An 18743-nucleotide genomic window follows, 5' to 3' on the forward strand; every position below is an offset into this window, starting at 1 on the left:
AATAATGCTGGTAATATATACACAAAAAAAGAACAGCAATTCTGTGTGTGTATGTGTTTGACAGAGAAAAAGAGGAGGAGAGAGAGAAGATAGAAAAGAGTAGTAACAATAAACAAAAACCTTTATTAACTTTCTACTTTTAGTATATGAGCAGCATTTCCTGCAAAAATGTTCGTTATAGAGTTTTTGTAACAGTAAATGATCAGGAATATTGCTTGTTCAACAATAGCAGATTGAGTACATTATGACACATTTAAGCAATTAAATGACATGCCACATTTACAATGCTGTAGAAGGAAATGTTTATATACAAAGAGATGTAGACAGTTTCATTTTTTTTTTGTATAGCATACAGGTTACAAAATTATATGTCCTGTATGAAACTGTTTATTTAAAATCTATAAGAGTAAGTGCAAATATATTATCATAAGTATAGTCAGGAAAATTATGAAACAAATGAGTAATTATGCAGAATGGGTCCTACCAGTTATCAAAACATATTATTAAAGTAATTTATAAATCTCTTAAAACATTATCTGTGGATAATGTAATTACAAGTTTATTTTTTCTTTTTTGTGCTTATCTGCTGTGATATTTTTCTAGTTACTATTTATTATTCTGTAATTTAAAAAATAATAAAAGTTGATATTGAAAATATCTCAAGTCAAGTAACAGAATGACTTTTCGCAGGTTGATTTTAATACCTCACAATATTCTCCCATATTTAGAAAAGCTAAAGGATAAGTAAGGTTCAGTTCTTTCCATTTCTGTGTGCTTAAATGTCATTTTGATTTGGTTGGGAGTTACACTTCCTTTCAGCATATTCTTCCTCCATCTTTTTGTTTTGACTCTTGGAGTAAATAAAAAGAGGAATGTAGCATAATATACAGCATTTGCCCATTTGCAACAGAGTCTTCTACCCCAGGACAGCAGTTGCCAGACTTTAAAGTTCATGGAATCACCTGGAGAGCTTATGGAAACACAGTGTCTTGGGCTCTGCCCCTAGAGTTCCTGATTTAATGATTCAGTGTGGGGCCTTAAAATATTCATTTCTAAGAATATTTTAAATATTCATTTAAAATATTCATTTCTGGTAACTACCAGATGCTGCTGATGACACTAGTCTGAGCCCACACCTTGAGAACCACTGTGCCTGGGCAAAAGCCTGTATTTTCTGAGTTGGAACAGCCAGCTTCATTGACAAGCTTTGCCTTCTTCAGGAGAATTATGAATAGATAAAATGGAATCTAACCAAACCTGTAACATTCCCTCCATGTTCTTTCTCCTTGCTGCTTCTTAGGAAAAAGGTTAATTGGATAATGGGGAAATTGAATCTTTCTTTACAATAAGTCCTGTAAGATTTACTTATCTTTAGTTATTTCTCCAGCTTGAAAATCGAAATTATATGAAGCTTTACACAGGGCCTGTCTATAAAATGTACTGATTTTGGGTTACCTGAATTTTATTTACCATTTGTTTTAATTCTCTAATACATCTGTGTTCCTTGTTTGCTAGTTTCTTTTCTAAATTTTGATTTATAAAAAGGGTTTTGGAGTCATATTCATATGTAAGATTGGCCTATAATTTTCTTTTCTTGTACAGTCTAGTTTTTGCTATCAAGGTTATATTAACCAAAACAAAAAAGATGAGCAGGGGCACAATATTTCTATCTCTGTTCTCTAGAACAAGGTTAGGACCTATCTGTTTAGTGGAACTTGCCTGTAAAATCATCTTAGCCTAATGTGCTTTTGGAGGGCTTTTGTTTGTTTGTTTCACTTTATTGTGGTTTTTTGTTTTGTTTGAAATATTTTTAATGGCTACACATTTTTTGTCTTTCTTCCAGTGAATTTTGTTGCAATGTACACTATAAAATCATAAAGGTAGATCTCAGTAAACTTTCACAGCAGTAACACAGTTATGTCACTACCACAAATCAAGAGGGAATAGCACCCCACCAGCACACCTTATATCTCCTCCTTGTAAGTGCCTCCAGTATCCTAACGTCTACCAACTTCTTAAGTGAAAAGAAATAAAGGCTAATAAATAACAATATAAAATGAGGCTGAATTTATTTGCATGCCTGGCAAGGCATTATTCAAGTACAAGTTCAGTTTCTCTTTATTTAGAAATTGAAAGAGCTTGATGTAGATCAAAAAAGGAGAAATATTATAAAATTAGGCAGCTTTTTGAGTTCAGGTATTGGCTGGTTTTAAGGTGGATGGTAGACTCTTCCTTGTGAGAGGCCACTATCAAGTTTCACTTCACTGCTAACTGAAAGCCTGGTTTTAATCAAATCAAGACTGGGTTGTGTAAAATTCCAGAGAGCATAAGGTGTTCAGGATACACAATTGTGTGTGCACGCTCAAAGTTGAGCAAAAATTTTCTTTAAAACAGTATACATTAGTTTGAACTCTATAATAGTGAAATCACGCAGCGTGTGCTGTTCTGTGTTTGGCTTCTTTTGCTCAATAGTACATTTATGAGACTCATATTTGTAACTGCATGAATGAGCATACATTCATTCTCATTATTTTATAGTATTCTCTCATGTGAATATATTATACTTTCTTCATTTATGTTATTGTTAATGAATATTTGGATTGTTTCAGTGTTTTTTTCTTACAAGTAGTCCGCTATGAACTTCCTTCTACTGTTTTTGTATACGTACATTCAAATACACACACAAAGACTTGGGCATATGTCTAGAAGTAGAATTGTTGAGTCATAGGGAGGGCATATGGGAGCTTTAGTGCACACTGCCAGTTTTCCCTAGCAGTCAAACAAATTTACAATCCCACCAGCAGGAAATTAGCTCCAGTTGCTTCACATTTTTGTTGATACTTAGTGTTGTCAGTCGTTTAATCTTAGCCACCTCAGTGAATGCATAGTGGTATCGCATTGAGGTTTCAACTTGCATTTTCCTCATCACTAGTGAAACTGAATATATTTTTATATGTTTATCGACCATGTAGATATCTTCTTGTGAATTTCTTGTTCAAGTATTTTCCCTATTTTTCTATTGTTTTTTCTTTGTCAAAGAATTGTAAGAATATCTATCATTTACACGTACACACACAAATACATATGCATACACACATGTATAGCTTCAGTTTGTGGTCTTTATGGATATATTTATACAAATATCTTCTATTGTGTGGCTTGCCTTTTCACTTTTGTTTTCTATGGCTTGTATTTTTATGTTCCTAATGATGCCTTCTGTTAAACAGAAATTCATGAGAAATAAATGTTTAGCAAATTTAAATTGTTCTGGATTAATTCACATTTTTTCTCTTTCTTCTTGTGTCTGTGTTGATAGTTATAATTTACCAGGATATGATCTCTTTAATTAAAAATTGTCATAAAGTTGCTGTTTCTACTACTTTATAATTCTTTAAAAAACAAAAATAACTCTACTCAGGCCAGATGTGGTAGCTCATGCCTTTAATCCCAGCACTTTGGGAGGCCAAGGCAGGCAGATCACCTGAGGTCGGGAGTTCAAGACCAGCCTGACCAACACGGAGAAACTCTGTCTCTACTAAAAATACAAAATTAGCTGGGCTTGGTGGCGCATGTCTGTAATCCCAGCTACTGTGGAGGCTGAGGCAGGAGAATCGCTTGAACCCAGGAGGCAGAGGTTGTGGTGAGCCGAGATCCCGCCATTGCACTCCAGCCTAGGCAATGAGAGTGAAACTCTGTCTTAAAACAAACAAATAAACAAAACGACAAAACAAACTCTACTCAGTTTATAGCCATGAACTCTTTTCTTGTTCCTAACTCTATTTCATTTGGCCCATTGTATCTTTTTCACTTGATAAATATTGTCACAGTTTTGTCTATTTTCATAACAAGTTCAGATCCTTAATATATTTCCATCATTGTAGCATCTTGATTAATCAAGAGAGACTTCATTCTACATCACTAATATATTTAAAACTCTTCTAAGTTTTATCGAGAATACGGAAGACTTGGAATTCTTTACTTGGACAGTATATTTGTATGAGTCTAAAAACATTAGTCAAAAAATTCTATAGGAAACAGGATATAGAATATTTAAATACCAAGTATTATGCCCTGGTTTTCATTTTTGGTTATATGGTGAATTTACAGACATTTTCTGAAATTCATCCATTCTATTATGTTTTTAATCAAGCTTTCCATCTCATTTTATGTGTGGGGCTGAGAAATATGCTAATGCAGACAAGAAATTATGTTGTATGAAATTACTTATGTCTTATGACTTATGAAATAGCTGAATAAACATGTTGGAGGAATTTAGGTCATGATTCCCACAATAATTTTACTTTATTCTAAGAAAAAGTGGTTATGAAAGTATCAAAAGTGAAGTTCTTTTTTGCTTCAGACATAAAGCCACACAGGGTCCCTGGCTTCTAGTGGAGGCGTGTTTTTCACTTAGACGTGAAATGGAGGTTGCTTTTTCCCACTCAGACCCAAAGCAGAATAGAAATCCCTTCCCACCACAGCAGGTCAGCTCCAAGTAGAGATTGAGAAAGAGAAAAAGACAGCATTATACAGAAATAAAACAAGGCTATTTCTGGAAAATATGTTATTGGTGACAGGAATTCTCCAGAACATATTTTTTAAAAAAGAGAAAGAGAAACTCTTCAGGTCTTTTAATAACAGAGACCCTTGGAAGACAACCCCCTCTTTCTCCACCCTTCCCTGCAAAAAAGTCATTCATTAAGAACACACATGCAAACTTTTAGCAATAAGAAGAGGAAACTAATTTTTGTAATTATTATAAAAACTCAGCTATGAGTAATTACCTGCTCCTAGTCAGAGAATGTTGGAGTGTTAAAACTCTTGAATACAGAAAAAGATCAGCAATTTAAGTAGAACCAGATAAGAGGGTAAAGGGAAGACAATACAGAAGGAGCAGATAAGGAACATGGCTAAGGCAGGTGAGGTTGCCAGCATACATGCTCCTGCACCCACAGCAGGCAATGCTGTTTGAATAGGGCATTTCTTTCCTGCTAATCTCAAGCATGACTCAACAATCCTCCTTGGCTATATACTCAAAATTGCCATTTTTAATCTACCTACAAGTGTTGGCCCATGAGAAGCAACTAGTTTACTTTCATGGGGTTAAAGGCTTTTGTGAGTGTATTAGTTAGAGAATTAAAAATGACAGTTAATAGTAAATTTATATTGTATGTGTGGTTTGTGTGCCTCTTTGAAGCAAACTCTATTATTCTTATTCCATTGAACACACTCAGTAACTGTCAATTAATCTCTGTTCTTATAAAGTCTTGCATTATATAGCCTCTTCAGGGATTGTTATAGATGGAGGGAGCCCTGTTGACGACTGGGTAAAGATTTTGGTTTCTACACTCTGTACAGTATATTGCCTTAATAAGGTTTATTTCTGATGTATGACATTATGCATGAACTCTCTAGCATTTGTTTGCTTTCTTTGTTTCAGAATGACTTATTTCCAGTCCTCCTATGCTGTGACTATGTTTTAATTCTTCTCCTAAATTCTCCTTTCTTGACTGATTTTAGCATGCATGTATCTAAAGCACAACCATCAGCCTCAGTATCTTACGAAGATTACTCTATGATAGGTGTGGGGAGCTTACGATGTGGGCCTCAGGCAGCATGTGATTTGAGTTGGTCATGGGCATTCACCTGGAGCAGAATTGAGCTCTGGAAAAGTGATTGTGACCAGTAGAAGAGGATGCATGTAGCCTGATCACTTAAGGCACTGATTCTCAACCACGGAGATCCCTTAAAAAACAAATTCTGCTCCAACCCACATCCTGATTTTACGGGTCTTGAATAAGTCAGAGACCAAGGCATGTATTAAAAGCTTCCTAGGCATTTAATATGCATCCAAGGTAGGAAAAAAACACATTGTTTTGTAGGGTAAATTTTTGTTTAAGGGAAAGAGGCATAACAGGTAGCTGAGTGCATTTATCAGGTGTTGTTTTTAAGAGGAGGCTTAGTGGTGGCCCAGAGGACCAGACTAGTCAGCTTTGTCACACAGCCAACAAATGCTCCAGGGTCACTTTGCTTCAAAAGCCCTTTATCAGATTAGCTGTGTTTCTCTGCAATGGACAGATAGCTCCCCAGAGCCACTCCAACTTCTTATCATGGCAGAGTCATATTTTCTAGTAAAGGCCATCCTTAAGCTATCTTTTGGTGTGGTATTTCCAAGTGTATTACTCTTTTCCCTATCCCTCCCACCAACTTTTTCATCTTTGGAAACAGAGACACCTTAATTGTGAGGTATGTGATATTGCTATATTCCTTTAGATCTCTTACATATACTTAGATGAAACCACAGAACAAAACATCATTTTTTATGGCAGGTGTATTCATAGAAAAGAGGGAAGGAATATGTTTAAGCATTTGGATCTACTTTCCCAACACAAATAACAATTTGGATATAGCAGAATGAACTGTGAAAAAAAATTAATAAGCATGAACATGGTTGTTGAATTGTCAATTGTTCAATGAAATATTTGTGTTCATATTGAACACTACCCACACATTTATCTATTCAGATTACTTAGTAAAATTTTATTAAATACTTTCAGTTTTTAACCTTTCAGTTGAGGTATATAAGAAGAATTCAATTTAATCTTGCCTTGGAAAATGATAAACCTTACCAAATGTAATATTTTTTAAGATTTAAAAATTTAGGTTAAGAATTCAAAATAAATTTAGACAATGTATTCATGCTGCAATCTGTTTTCGCCTCACAGGAAATGTCTGCTACAGAGACAAACTGAAGTTTGTGTATATCGTGCTGATTCAGAAGAGAATGAAGGCATTTGTCAAGAGATAATGTCAGACTAATCAGACATGTTCCAATCGATTAATGCATTTGGAGGATTTCCAAATATTTGCTGATCTAAGGAAGGTGAGGTGAGGCTAATCCATAATTTGTCAATTCCACTGAAAAACTATCAAAAACACATTTATACATAACTAGGTATGCTTCTTTGCATTAGAAAATAGATCAATAATTAGATCTTAAGACAAAGGTCCCCTTGTGATAATGTAAGAATTTAACTTTGATTTGTCGCTATTGTAACTGGATAATTAATTTTAATTTTCAAAGGCCCGAGCTTGTGAGAAAATGATTTAGAATTGATATCTGACCTCCAGCTATTGAATGAATTATAATTTTGATTATTGAAAATATATTTGTGGAGACTACTAACAGTAGAAGAAATAAAGAGACTCCTAATAAGTATATGGGTTTTAAGTTCAATTTTAGAAGTGCTTTTATGCTCTATTACTAAGAGTTAAATTCCATGGTAACTCAGCAAGCAGTATGTTAGTTTAACCATGAAGCACTTATAATAGGCATTGCACATAATTGTCTATTCACCTTTGAAAAGGTGCAGCCTTTTCAAAAACACAGAGGAATTGGGGTATATGTGGAAAAATATAAATTATTAAGGGATTGATTTTAATTGTTTCTTATAAGTGACATCTTAGGCAGGGATATGTGCCTTTGGGGAAACAAATGGTTTTAATGTGACATTTGTATTTGTTACAGATAACTAAATTTCATGACAGGAGAATTATGCCTATAAAATGTGTATTTCCAAAACATGATCAGTTGAGACTGTTGTTTTATTACATTTCTCCTTATGTCTTCTTGGCTGAGGTTATTAAGGTTACTACTATTCTCTCAGACACATGGGTTTGAAATGCATTCACCTTTGACTCATCTTTATTTTCTCCTGTTTTTTCTCTCTCTCTTACTGCAAACCATCTACCCAGTATCTATCTATCTAATTCATGGTTCTTTGTATCACATTTATCTTCTCAGAAACCATTAATGCTTCCCCATTGCATACTGAGTTTTAAGTTAAATCTTTTTTTTTGCTATTAATGACAGCAATATTACTAATAAAATTCACATTTTCAAAAATTGTATTATAAAACCAATTATTTCAATATGTATGTGTTAAGAGAGGGTAAGGAAAGGAGTAAATAATACCAGACCACAATAACCAAATTATATTTTATTCAAAAATTTCTTTGATGAAATTATTATTCAAACTAGGTATGGCAGTATTATATGAAAGTGACAAATAATAAACAAAACCAATAAAAATGAACCAAAACATCCCTGGGAAGATACTGAAGAGCATGTAAGATCAGACAAGAATCAATAAACTTTGTACTGTCAAAATGAATTCTAGTGTTGTTTACAACTTCCAGCAGGAAATAGAAGAAAGAACACCAGCTGAGCATCCATTTATTGCAAACCAAGCAGGTGTGGGTTCCTACTCTGTTTACTCAATAGCATTTTTCCACTGAGCAAGGTGCTTCTTCCCAGTCACAATAACATTTCCAACAGCTGCTGGAGTAGTGACAATCTTTCCCCTTAATTATTCAATCATGTTCTCTCTAATTCATATCACATAAACTCACACAACAGGAGACATGCCTAAACAAATTCTGTAGGAGGCAGGCTAGGTCCCCACGACATAGCCTTAATCTACTTAATCAGTTCACACTCTCCTATTTCCTCAATATATAGTGTGGCATAGTGATTAGGAATATTGGCTTGACAGTCGCTCCACCTCAGTTCATAATCCTAACTCTCATACTTGTTAACTGTGTTCTTGAAGGTAAGTTATATGAACACTTTGTACCTTAATGTCTTCATCAATAAAATGGTGATAATTTAATACTGCTACTCCCATAACTTTATTGGAATATTGGACCACAATCATTAGATCTACCTGTGTATACTATTGGCTGTGCCTGGCACCTAATTCTCAAACATCAAAGAGAGCTATTGTTACCTTCCTGCATCTCGATGGCTATTTCATAAACATAGCCTCTTTACCTCTGTTATTCCCCTGATAAACATGCCATTTCATTCTTCTTAGCTTGCTAAAATCTCAACTACTCCTGTGGATCTATTTCCAATATGTATCTGTATAATCCTTTTGATCTGTTCAAATTAATGAAATTTCACTTCCCTTTCTACTTCATGGTGGGCCTCTTTCCTCTGAGACTTGAGTTCAAGAGCATTCAAGTGAATATATATGTGTATATATACACATGTGTATGTATATATGTGTGTGTGTGTGTGTATATATATATATATATATATATATATATCCCCCTTTTCCAACCTTCCAACCTATAATAACCAGTTATTAATCTATTGGTTTAAAATGCAGCAAAATTCCATATTCTATTTTTGGATTTTCCAGGTATATGATGGGAAACAAATCTGAGAAAAGAAGGACGGTGGATGCTTTCCCATTTTGACCTGTGATCATTTTGGTAAGAACACTTTACTCAATTAAGAGGTGATCAAGTGATTCCAGGCCTGCTGCTAAATAATTATGAGATGATATTTGGAAATATGTATTTCTCCTTTACCTCCTGAAGCCACAGGTATGTGCCTGAGGTTCTCAACAAATGGCTGATTATCTCTCAGAATATTCAGTTGTCTGGTAGCTGGCACTAATAGCTCGGAATAAGCCATGTTTAACTTCAGGATCCATCTGGACTCTTGGCCACTAGTGGTAGGTAATACTAGTTGCAGAATTCAGTTTCTCTGAGCCTGTGAAAACTGCCTGATTTTATTTCAAATTCATTTTGCATCCTGTGGGATGGATTTGAGATCAGAGCAAGATATTCAACCTTATTTTTGTTAATCTTGCCCCAAATATGATCCAGATTAACCTTTCTTAACACAAATTTGCATTTTTTACAAATATCATTTTTAATGAAATTAAAATCTATGATTATTAACGTTAATATTGTGCAAGTAGCATTTGTAATATAAAGGTTTCAAAAAAGGAAGATAATTTGATTTACTGGAGACTTATTTTGCCATTTTCAACTTGGAAGCCCAGGACTCAAACAAAAGTATTGTTTGAAAACTGTTGGGGTTGATTATTACTTATGCTGGAAGTTTCAAAAAAAAATTTTTAGAAAAAAAGAAAGCTGTTTTGTTCTAATAATTTGAAATTTTAACAGTTAAATTATTGCTAAATTTGCATAAGATTTGCTCTGTAAGACAATACTTTTTATAATTGTTAACATGTAGTTGTTTTACTTATTTGTGCATACTAGGTTAATATATACATAGTCATATTAATATATGTTTGTATGTATACATACTTAAATATAAATTTTATTTTTTAAATGCATGATTTAAGATTTTGTCATAAATTGTTATAAATTGTTTTGTGGAGTTTATGCATTTTGTAAATTTGATGGTGGCAGATGGTGTACATGTGAGTTAATTGAATAGATCTTTCATAGTCTGGCACTTTTTATGCTTTTAGAATTTGGAGAAGTTAGTCTTTACTGATGAATAGAGAGCTATTGTACTTTAGAAACTATTGAGCAAACATAAAATTTTAAGAACAACTTATTTTTATCCTATGGATTTTCCTATTATGTTTAAATTTGCTCTTTTAGTTTGTTTTTAGAGCTCCCCTCAAGAAACATACTCTTTGTTTTTAATGCTCAATCCTTTTTTATTCTTTGTAGAAACTAGTGGTCTCCTATTAAGTAAATAGATGTGTGTCTCATTAGAGGGATCCATTCTAAAACAGAAGAGGACAACACTCAGGGAGGGCTGCAGTGAGACAGAGAATCCTGAGATTGTTCCTGATGTGCAGATCTTCACCTGGGGCTGCAGAAGACTGTACAGCTATAGACAAAATAATGTTAAGGTATAGATGTCATGGAAAGCCAGAACATAGGAGTGAATCCATCCTACAGTCTGAAGGCAGAAACAAGGCCATAAATGGGGTTGGGGGAGAAACCCTGTGGTAAGAATCTGTAGAGATGAGGAAAAAATTGTAGCTTTTAAGGTAGGTTAGGAACTGGCAGTTCAGAGCAATGCCAGGGTATTAGAAACTCACTCTAGTGTCATCTAAGTTTCCCAATATAGGATTGAGTGGACCTCATCATATTAGCCACATTCAAGGAATATATGTATGTTATAGAAGTCAATGATTACATTAAAATATTAAGTTTGAACACAAGTTCTAATTTATTTTTATCACTATTTCTTAATAGCAATTAATTCTTTGGGGCTTCAATTACTGACTGTATTCCAAACAGTTACCAACAGTTCACTTCTTTAATCGCAGAACTTACACCATTTCCAAATAACCAATGTAAATTTTTACCTTGGATATTATTTTGTTACCCACAAACAACAAATGTGAATTTAGATTTATCATCTTCCTCTGGGACTGAATTTCCCCTGTAATATTGTTTTTTGTTGATTTGTTTGTTTTGTAGTGGCATCCCCAGCCCCTATGTACCTATGTTTGATTTATCTTTTATTTCCTTCTTTTATACTTAAACCTTAAGGTGGATTGGAAAGTTGATATCAGTGACACAAAGTTTAGTTGATTGGGTACTTTACATTTCTACTTGACTTTGTACATTTCTGATTTATATGAACAACAAGCAACTAGGACTAAGCCTCCTTCATTGCCCTAAGAGGTCTATTATATTTCTAGTGATTTTACCTAGGGGATCTATACATGTACTAACAGTAGAAATTAGAGGTGCAACACTACTGGCCAGAATATAGCAACATCCTAAGTACATTAATAATGTGTAAAGTGCCCAGCATGTAAGGCACAAATAAAAATAGGGAATGTCATTTTATTAAATTATCAGAAGTTATGGGTCATATTCAAACAGAAATATTCTAAGAAATTCAATTCTAAGAAATTCAACTTACTTTTAATGTCAATGTTTCTGAAATTGGTAAACATCATTGATGTCAAAAAGCCTTCTATGCATGAAATAAATTATACTTGTCATTTCTGAGCTTATGGTAACATGGTCAAGAATTAAAGGTATATTCATCTGACTTCTGTTTCATCAGGCTGCTATTTGAGAAGCGATATTTGCCTTAGTACCATCAGCAGTGGTTGAATTTTATATTTGGATCTGCATTTGTCATTTAAAATGTCCACAAAAAGATAACCCCCTTAAGGAGCATTAGAACTAGAAATTACTGTGAACCTAGACGATCGCCTGTTTTTTGCCATCTAGCATAATGAAGGTCGTAGTATTGCCAAAGTTTTTGGAATTCACTGTAGATTTTTCAAAACTAGATAAAAACTCTGACCAATTTTTGAGTCCTGGGGGACTATTACTTCAGCCATAAACACAAACAAGTTAACTAGAATTTAGTGAAATAGTAAATGGAGAAAAAAACTCTAGAATTACCTGATTTGTTTCTAAATTATACTGTTGCTCCTAAAAATGTTAAGAAATTAGGATCGTGAGCACTGTTGGTCACTATGATGATATGCTTACCCACTGATGGTCAAAATTTATCAGAAGAATTTTTAGACTTGGACTGTGTCATGGCTTAGATGCTGATACTGATGAATAAAGTGACATGCAATTTTATGGATAAATGAATGTTACTGTTAAGTAGTTTTTAAATATGTACATTTTAATATAATGTATTTCCTCAAAATGCTATTCTCAATTTGGTGATATGCCTTGAAAATCAATACTGTTTTAGGATGAAGGAAATGTGGTAAATTAATGGTGTCACTAGAAGAATGGAGGTTGCCATAGAACCTCATTTGCTTTACTCTTAGGATATAACTTTTAAATTTATTCTTATTTGTATTTTCTTATCTTCCATACTGAACAGGAAGCTTATTGAATGAACAAACCATGAGTACAATTAGCATATACCTAAATTGATTTGCAATGAAAAGGTGCTTCATAAATTCTTGTTTGCCTGAAGAAATTAGGAGGCAAAGGAGCATCAAAACAAAAGGGAAAATAAGAATTAAAGTGAGATGCTATATCAGAGGCCAAGGAAAGATGCTGGTCTGCCTAATCTGACTTTCTGACACTGAGAGGCAAACCTCCAAAATTTCCACCTATCTATATACATTCATTCACTCACTCACCCAGTCTCTATACATTAGGAAGTCATTGCTTTGTGTTAACCCTTGGTTTTGAAAAAGAATGCAAAATTAAATGAAGAATAATCTCTGTTTAAAAGGGAGGGTTTGTTTGACAGGCATATGTATAAACACTGGAAATTATGAGAGTAAAGAGGGTTTCCAATTTTCCACATACAGAAAGAGTACTAAAAAATGGTGGTGTGTTCAGAGTAATGGCAAACTTAATTTAATTTCATGCCTTCAAGCAATATTACTTTATTTATTGAGAATTTTAACACAAAGCAATCATTTGTATATCACGGATACCCAGAAAGAATAAATATTGTGGTTCTAATTCCTGCACTTTGATTTATTAGTCTTTAGTTTATTTGAATGTCATGTCACAGAGTACAGCTAATAAAAGCATGAACATTTGTCTTTGAGCAAGTTTGATCTGAGGTGAGTAACATTAAACAATAGCCTATTGACAAGCAATTAAACACCACTTCTTTTCTTAGGAGTGTTTTGAATTACATTTGTTCTAACTAGTGGCAGCATCTTTTGTGTTTAGAATTCCAATATAATCTTAGATGAGAAGAATCTTTTAATTAGATTTTCAATAGAATCGGCCAAGACCCACTGCTCACCATCTTGACTCTTTGTCTTCATTGATTTGGACCAAAACAAAACAAAGATAAATAGCAAAATTCATTATCAATGTTTATTTCAACTGTCTATTGTCATTTCCTCAGGGTATACAACACAGTTTTCCGCAGACAGAATGCTGTGTTTCTTACTTTTAGCTTTAGAGCTGTGTATTCAACAATTCTGTGTCATGGAAGAACCTAGCTGAGGCAAAAAAAAAAGGTAATTTTCTTCTTCCATTTACACGTAAAATGTTTATTTGAAGAATAAGAAATAACCAAAGAGACAGCAGAAGGAAATTGTGTTTCAGCAACTAAAAAGAAAGGCAAAACCCAAAATAAATAATATGTAATTATTTTTTATCTGACTATTTTTTGGCATTTGTTTCTGCATTTCTAAATAATGGAACTATAATACATTTTCACTATTGGTCAATTTTAGGTATCATTTACTTACTTCCTATAATAAAAGTTAAAATTTTAGCTATGAAAGGACCCCTTTAATGCTAAAAATATCACAGGAAATATTTGCATTACCTAAGTCAATACGTAAGTCAGCCAGGAAGAACATTTACAAGACAAAGTTGATCATGATACTCTCTTGTAAGTGAAGATACTATTATTTTATAACCTAGATCTGATGATCTGAAAGTTGTTAAATAAAGGCTCCATATGAGCTCTTGTACTCTGTAAAATGTCCTCTAAGTTAGCTTTAGCTAAACTAACATACTGCCAGGGAACAGTGTTAATGCGTTTAATTACCAAGCTCTTTCCAAGAAAGCCTTGTCACTTGTTCACTGGTCTTATTGCCACTTTCTGTCTTCACTCTACTTCTACCTTTCCATAAACACATCAGTACAGATATTCGCATGTTTTGCACTTCTCCACAGTTTGTACTAGTTTGTAGAAGAAATTTTTTACTGTCAATTAAGGCAATGCTTTATTCACATGTGGCTGCCACTAGAGAAATGTCTTAAATTAACAAAGAAATAAATCCATTAAAAAAATGTTTCTCTGTTGCCTGTGCCTTTTGTGAAACCCCAATTCGCATGCTCACTAACTTTTAAAATCATATAAAATTTTAAGAGCAAAAGAATTTATTACAGTGTGATGCAGGGTTAACCATTTTGAAATGATACTTATACTGCCTAAATTATACCTGGTCATCCAAGTAGAAACTAACAATGATTGGGTAATAAACAGATGGAAACCAGGTTGCTAAGGAAAAGGAACAGGAAATGAACTCCCTAATTAGATAACCAAGGTTTTGTCTACATAATGCCAAAATAACTAATTTAATATTTTGAATCAGTTAGACTGGGTTTTATCATGTAAGCAAAACAGAGAACTGATTCCCTGATGCTTTCGTTCTATCTTCAGTTATTTGTGGCATTATAGAGACAACACTTACGTATGTTTCAAGCTACTTTAGCTTTGTGTCTCAGGCCACATTTCCTAGGGAGATGATTTTCTCTTTAGTTATGAGACAAAGCCTATACCTACAAATTAGTTTGATCACTTTGGTTGAGTTTACTAGTAAAGAGCCCTCCTAAATAGTTTACATGATATGTGTCTACACGTGTGTATCTGATTTGCCAAAATTGAAATATTTTGTACATGGCAAATACATTCTTTAAATGTGTAAGCAAATAGGTTTATTTTAGTCAACAATTGATGACAGGATAGAAAAATAACCAGAAATGTGGATCCAGCTCTTATCATAGAAAATTTGTACTCCTTTAGATTCCATGACATCCTCACATCCTGGTTTATCTTTGACCTTTCTTTTGGAATTTCTAAGGGTAGGCATTGAAGTCTTCCATTAGTCCTTGAAAACTCAGTCATTACTCCTTTAAGTATTGTCTCCCCTTTATTATCTTTCTCTCTTTCTCCTTCTGGGACTCCAATTAGTTACATACTAGGCCTCCCGACATGTTCTCCTAGTCTCTTAGCCTCTTTCTCATATTTTCTATCTCCTTATCCCTCTATGCTACATTCTGATTAATTTCCTCAGATGTATCTTTGAGGTAATTAGTTTTTTTTTCATCCATATTGGTTGAATCTACCATTAAATCTATTTATTCAGGATTATTTATAATTTTTAGTTTTTATTTTTATCTAATTAATAAGTGTGAATTAAAAAATCAAATGATTCTACAAACTGTGCAATTCTTAGAACCTCTCTCCTTTTATTTCTTCATCCTGAGAAATAATTTTTTTGTTCATTTATCTGATTATTTTGGCGTTTGTCTCAGCATTTCTAAATAATAGGACTATAATACATTTTCATTATTGGTCAGTTTTAGGTATCATTTATTGACTTCCTATAATAACAGTTAAAATTTAGTTGTTAAAGTATCATTTTAATGTGGAAACTCATAAACTTCAGTTGTGGGCACTATTCTGAAATTATTTAAATGATTACTTCCTCTCAATTTTCTCTATTCTCTCTTTTTAGAACTTCTATCTGGAAGTTATATCTCCAGCATTCATTTTCTAATACTTTTTACACTTATTATTTTTTGCCTTACTTTCTGGAACATTTTCTTGACTCTATCTTTTAGCACTTCTCCAAAGTTTTTCATTACTGCTATTATATTTTTAATTACTGAGATCTTTTTATTCCCTTAAGTATTCCTTTTTATAGCACTGTGTTCTTACTTTATGGTTTGCCATCTTTCCTTTTTTCTTTAAGGATACTAATTGTTGTATTAAAGAGTTTTATTTCCATGTATCCTCTCTACAGCCTGCAAAGCACTTGTTCTTATACGTTTTCTTTCATCTCTATATCTCTTGTTAGAGGTTTCCCCTAGATGTGTGCTCATTTGTTGTTGTCTGCACATGATTAAGAGTAGTGGAATCCTCTGAGGCCTGTTGACTATAAGCCTCATTGTAGGATGATGTGTCTGGAGCTTTCATTTGGCAAACTTCTGATATCAGAATCTTAGGTCTTTCATTTGAGGCTGTCATATTTCCGCATTTGTCTGGAGAGCAAAGACCTAATTGACAGCGTTCTTAGAGCCAGTTAGGGTAAGAGAGGTGGAGTTTTGGTGGGGGAGTTAGAAGGGGCTTCTTCACTTTGTTGCTTGTTTCCTTTGCTGTGCAGAAGCTTTTTAACTCAATGCGATCCCATTTATCCATTTTTTTTTCTTTGGCTGCCTATGCTTGTGGGTATTGCTCAAGAAATTTTTGCCCAATGTCTTGAATATTTTCTCCATTGTTTTCTTGTAATAATTTCACAGTTTGAGGTCTTAGATTTAAGTCTTTAATCCATTTTTGATTTGACTTTTGTATATGGTAAGAAATAGGGGTCTAGCTTCATTCTTTTAAATGTGCATGTCCCGTTTTCCCAGCACCATTTATTGAAAAGACTGTTCTTTCTCCAGTATATGTTCCTGGCAACTTTGTCAGAAAGGAGTTCACTGTAGATGTATGGATTTGTTTCTGGGATCTCTGTTCTATTTCATTGGTCTATGTGTGTATTTTATGCCAGTAACAAGCTGTTTTAGTTATAATAGATAGCTCTGTATTAAAATTTGAAGCCAGGTAATATGATTCCTCCAGTTTTGTTCTTTTTCCAGCTTTGGTTATTCTGAGTCTTTTGTGGCTCCATATAAAATTTAAGATTGTTTATGTCTGTGAAGAACGCCATTGGTATTTTGACAGGGATTGAATTGAATCTGTAGATAGCCTTTAGTATTATGGACATTTTAACAATATTGAATCTTCCAATTCATGAACATGGAATATCTTTCCAGTTTTTGTGTGTCCTCTTCAGTTTCCTGAATTGATGTTTTATAGTTTTTATTGTAGATATATTTCGCTTCTTGGGTTAGGTTTATTCCCAGGTTTTTTTTTCATCTGTAGCTATTGCAAATGAGATTAAATGGCACATATACACTATGGAATACTATGCAGCCATAAAAAAGAATGAGTTCATATCCTTTTCAGGGACAGGGATGAAGCTGGAAACCATCATTCTCAGCAAACTAACACAGGAACAGAAAACCAAACATCGCATGTTCTCACTCATGAGAGTTGAACAAGGAGAACACATGGGCACAGGGAAGGTAACATCACACACCAGGGCCTGTTGGGGGGTGGGGGCAAGGTGGGGGAAACCATTAGGACAAATAGCTAATGCATGTGGGGCTTAAAACCTAGATTACAGGTTGACAGGTGACAGGTGACAGGTTGACAGGTGAAGCAAACCACCATGGCACACATATACCTATGTAACAAACCTGCACATTCTGCGCATGTATCCCAGAACTTAGAGTAAAGTAAAAAAAAAAAAAAAAGATTTAAAAATTATCTAGCATTGTAGGTTGCTTTCAAGTCAGAGGATCAATCATGATATCTAACCAGTTAATTATTTTCTTACCTTTGCTGTTTTCTCTTAAAGATATGAGATGTAAAGATGTCAGTTTTCCTTTCTCTTATTGTTTTCTCCCTTTCCAGGAATATTATCCATATCAATAAGCTTTCCAAGTATATATGTTCATAAGGACTTCCAGTTATGTGTCTGTAGCTCGGATCTTGTAATTCAGCTCCAGTCCATCTCTTCCAGGGTGTCCAGGACATTTTTATTTAGTCCTCTTAATAACATCAAACAGGAGAAGATTTTGTGTTGATGCTATTGTTTATTGTTTTGTATTTATTTTTTATTTTTCCCAGAAAGAGTTCCTCTTTCTGCGTTCCTTGTCTCGGATAATCTACCCAGTTTCAAAAACCAGACTCACTGTAGGCCTAGTGAATTTTACTTTTTCCTTCAATATCCACATTCAATTAATCACTAAATCCTGATGATTCTACCTTCTTATTAGCCCTCCTTTCTTTTGCTTATCTCTCCATTTCTTTAGCCACATTTTGAAAAGCCAATTAAATTTTATTAACTGCCTTTCCTTTTCTTATCTAAATTTTCACCATCTCTTCCTTCATGAAGCTGACAGGTGCAAACTTTATAAAGTATGTACTTAGTATTCTTTTTTTTTTTAATTATTAAAGTCTTTCCTGTGGCTTCCAATTACCTTCAAAGAAAACCCTGCCTTTTTTTTTTTAGAATGGTACTCAAAATACTCTTTAATGTGGCTTTGACTTTTTAGTCACATATTCTTAAAATATAGATGTTCTAAGTTCTAGTAATAGTAAACCATCTACATTTTTTCATATCCGCATCTTTGTTCACACATTTGCATGCTTCTGTATGCCC

The 18743-nt window shown here is 33.7% G+C and overlaps 1 long non-coding RNA gene across 1 annotated transcript; it reads left to right on the forward strand.

Annotated features, from left to right (window-relative positions):
- Window positions 1-6725: 6725 nt before the first annotated feature.
- Window positions 6726-11845, forward strand: LOC134758101 (uncharacterized). Its single transcript, XR_010132949.1, has 2 exons — window positions 6726-6883; window positions 9207-11845. It is a non-coding gene; the product is annotated as an uncharacterized lncRNA (long non-coding RNA).
- Window positions 11846-18743: the final 6898 nt, after the last annotated feature.

Source organism: Gorilla gorilla, chromosome 2 (genome assembly GCF_029281585.2).
Source record: "Gorilla gorilla gorilla isolate KB3781 chromosome 2, NHGRI_mGorGor1-v2.1_pri, whole genome shotgun sequence".
NCBI lineage: Eukaryota > Metazoa > Chordata > Mammalia > Primates > Hominidae > Gorilla > Gorilla gorilla.